The following is a 4,153-nucleotide window of genomic DNA, read 5'->3' as shown; positions in this document are numbered from 1 at the left end:
GTGAAAAAAACTCACAGCACCCAGCCTGGAGCCATTCTCAGGGTTTCTGTTTTTCAATTGATTGTGGTGGCTGCTAGAGGGAGGGGCAGCCTCTGGCTCTGGTTACCCGGTGAGGAGAGCCACTCCAATGGCTGGCGCCTGAGCTGGGTGACTTTTCCCTGGATGGAACTGAGTCTGTGAGGTCACTTTGCCGTTAAGTTCTTGTGACCTGCTAAATGACTCGTTTTATTCCAAGGCCTGAGCTGGAGCTAGCCGCTCCTCCGAGCTTTGTCGGTATCCAAGATGGAGATCACCGGTGCTGGGTGGGGGGAGGGGTGGCCTTCCCTCCTCTGCTCCCTGGGAAGGAGTGAGGAAGTGGGGCTTCTACTCACGCCGAGTCTTGGATCCTGGGTCGTCTCTGGTCTGCAAAGTGCAGGATGAAATTGTCCGCTCCTTGTCGGTTCTTGCTGGTGTTGAGTAGAATCCTCTCGTCCGCTGCGTCTGGCTCCTTCGTCCCGGACTCTCTGTGTGAGCGCTCAGGTATGGCCGCGGCTGTGGTCGCCGCTGCGACCCTGCCGCCGCAGCAGCAGCTGCTGGCAGGCGCTCAGATGTGTCTGCTTGGCTTCCCCTCTCTTGACTAACTCTCTGTCCTGTGATGGCACACTTGGTGTGATTCTCTGGCTTGGGACTGTTCCCTGGAACTCTGAAACTGTTTTCTATGCAAGAGCTTGTTCAGATTCCAGCTTCTCCTCCGCCATCTTCCCGGAACTCTCCCAAGATAGAGTTTCTATGAAAGGAAGATTAGTTATATTTACAATTGTAGAAAGAATTCAGGTAAAATCAAATAGCACCCCAATGGCGTGCTCTTAGGGGCTGAGAAAGGTACCTCATTCCCTGGATTGTGAATAAACACTCTAAAATTGTGACAGATAAATACTATTATATAATGAGTACTATTTGGTTCATTCATTTCCAGAAAATGTCATTCCTTCTATTTCATAATATTGAATAAACATTCCAATTACTAAACTATACACAATGTTTCAATGTTTACATTTTATGAAAACCAACTGAAGCAATATTTGTTCCCAATGAATGTAAGATGATGAGTTTTAAATGGCTTCATATCTCTTAAGACATTTGACTTACATTAATGGTCCGGAGATTTAATATATGTGGATATGTAGATTACACACACACACACACACACACACACACACACACACACACACAAGCATATGCATGTATATTTCAACAAGTAGTATAAAAATCTTTAAAAACAAATCATACCAGGCTGGGATGTACCTCAGTGGCAAAGCGCTTGCCTAGCAAGTACAACGTCCTGGGTTCGATCCCCAGTACCAAAAAAGAAAAGACAAAAAAAAAAATCATATCACTGGTAGCTGCAGATCAAACAATTACACATAAAGTATAGGTTTTTAAAAGACTGGAAATGGCTCATCAGAATACTTGATAAAATTCATACTAGAGGCCCATTTCTTCCAATCTTATTACTGATGTGTCATTTCAATGTGTAATTCCCTGAAAACATTTGTCCCTTTTTTTGGATTTACTTCTAGGAGTCTCTGTGTTTCTTGTTCTTGGTGACTATGTTAAAGGCCAGGACAATGGTTGGGGTGTCTTCTTTGTAGTTATCTGACATGGTTAAGATAACGCCATCATCTACATCATCTCAAAACTCCTGAAAGTCACAGTGGCTGTGATCCTAGGAAACCCAGGTCTATCTAAGTTTACAGGAAAGCCTGGGGAAATCTTCCTTTGAACAAATTCTCTAAAGTTGATAAAGGGCTTGAAGGGAGCAATCACTTCTAGAATATTAAAAAACTCACTACCTAAGGGAAATTCTTGACTCATGTCAATTGTGCCTTCAAATGTCTCCTTTTTTTTTGCATGCCAATTCTCTTCACAGATGTGGAGCTTTTCAACTTCTAGGAGATCTATACTCTTGCTGTGTGATAGTGCTATGAGGGACTGTCTTGGAATAGGGTCAAAATTCTGTTCCATTGAGCACTGCCTCAGCCTCATAGGATGAGGAGAGAGGGAGGAGTTGGGGACGGCAGGAAGAAGGTTCCTTCTAATACAGGCAAGGCCACTCTGAGAAGAAGTCAGAGGATCCCTCTACAAATAAAATGTCCACTAAGGAGCCAAGTAGGAAGGACCTTAGCAGGGCTAAGACTCAGGAATGAAGCAGTGATTCTAGCAGGAGCCAGGGCCCTGAGTCCTGCTCTGGCTCAGCCTCCAGCTTTGGCTTCTGCAGCTGCTCCAGCTCTTTCTCAAGAAGCTCCAACATAGTCCTGCAGCTGCAGATCTGCTTCCAGCAGTGCCCCAGCTCCCTAGCCCCCAGCCCTTATCTGCTCAGACATCACACCAGACCATGGTCCCCTACAAATCCAACACCCAGGAGGTCATGCCCCTGGAGCCCAGGATTCCCCAGACAAGGCTTCTAGTCCCTGGACCACAGCCCCTGATTCAGCTCCATCTCCACCTGATAAGCAGGTACCTGATGCTCCCCCCTTATAATACAACTCAGTTTTGTCACTTCACTAGCCCACGAGTGGCTGTAACAAAGGATCCCTTATTGAGACAATTCATCTGCAGCCCAGTTATGGCTCCCAAATTTTTGTGGATTTGAGGCTCTCTTCATATGTGTGGCCTGTAATTTTCTGGCTAGAAAGTTCATTCCTTCTCCATTCCTAGAGTGTTTGGAGCTTCCAGGCTTGCCACTGATTACTGGGGATAGTCTGGCAACATAGGGGTTCCCTTGTTTGTCCAAGGCATAGGCTTTCAGGGAAAAGGGATGAAGCTGCTGTTCCTGTTAGGCCTGGCCCTTGACCCTGACTAAGCCCCGTTCTACCCTGAGAGAATACCACACCGTGTTCCTTGCTGTGAATGGGTCTGTTTACCAAAGACTGCCCCCACCACATTTTGCCTGCCATTCATGGTGTTCTTGCAGGTTTGCCTTGGCAATATGTATATTGCTCCCTCCCTCCTTCCCTTTCTCCTCCCTCCCTCCCTCTTTCTCTTTCTCTCTCTCTCTCTCTCTCTCTCTCTCTCTCTCTCTCCCCCTCCCTCTCTTTCTCTCTTTTGCCTTTATTGTGTATATCTACTATATCTACTATATAGTGTTGTATATATACTATTATTAATTTTGAGTTTTATAACTGTAGTATTTTAGGTAAAGTTGTGTTTATGCTTTGCCAGGTACAATAAAGATATTGTACTGAATAAACCTAGAATTGGATTGCAAAAAATTAATCTCTTCTGTTACATTTTTTCCTTTATTCAAGCTTTCCCTGAAGGCTTTGTTTTGAAGAATATCCTCCTCATTGAGATGTTCTTTTGTTCCTAGAAGTCTGCCCAAAAGCTTCCTATTCTTTCTGTTTTATCTTCTTGGAAAAGCCCTCCAATTTGGGCACATGTGAAAGAAATTGAACTGTTTTATAAAGTTGCAGAATATCACTGTTCATTAAAATGTCAGCGTCTTCTGTTTCAATTGTCTCCCCATTGAAAATGAGCTCGAATGCTTTCATTGGCACTTCATGTTACTCAAGTCTGCAAGAGTTATGTCAAGCCTGACACTGAGGCCTTATTTGTGTATTATACATGCATCAGAATGCAGAATTAGGGAAAATAAACAGTCAGTTCTGAAAATCCCAGAGAAGTTCTAGATAAAAGTCACTGAGCCATTGCAAGATGTTTAATAACAGAAGTAGTTAAACATCTGGCTCCTTATAGAGATAACTCATGTATTCTTTGCCCTGGCTGGATGCAAAACTTAATCCTCACATCTCATTCTCCTAAGTAATCCTTTCTACTCAGAGTCAGAATTGAGTTTGGAGATTTTGTTCAAGACTAGTGCTTTATTGGGAGAGCCACAGTTCCACTCCTCAGTTTTTACTAGAGATGACTCATGGATTTTTTGCCCTGGATGGCTGCAAACCTTAATCCTCAAATCTCAATCTCCTATATAGTCCTTACTACTCAGGGTCAGATAGAGTTTGTGCCTGACCGTTTGGTTCAAGACTAGTGTTCGTACTCTACCACTTGAGTCACAGTTCCACTCCTGGCTTTTTTCCCTGGTTAATTAGTGAGAAGAATGTCATGAACTTTCATGCCTGGGTTGGATTTTACTTCCACCCTAAAATCTCCACCT

General features: G+C 44.0%; 1 pseudogene; it reads right to left on the bottom strand.

Moving 5' to 3' along the window:
• Positions 1-1,555: 1,555 nt before the first annotated feature.
• LOC122124857 lies at positions 1,556-3,686 on the bottom strand (annotated as a pseudogene).
• Positions 3,687-4,153: the final 467 nt, after the last annotated feature.

The sequence above is a fragment of the Dipodomys spectabilis genome, unplaced genomic scaffold (genome assembly GCF_019054845.1).
Source record: "Dipodomys spectabilis isolate Male_0828 unplaced genomic scaffold, ASM1905484v1 ptg000250l, whole genome shotgun sequence".
NCBI classification, from domain to species: Eukaryota; Metazoa; Chordata; class Mammalia; order Rodentia; family Heteromyidae; genus Dipodomys; species Dipodomys spectabilis.
This window is presented reverse-complemented; position numbering and strand designations above follow the sequence as displayed.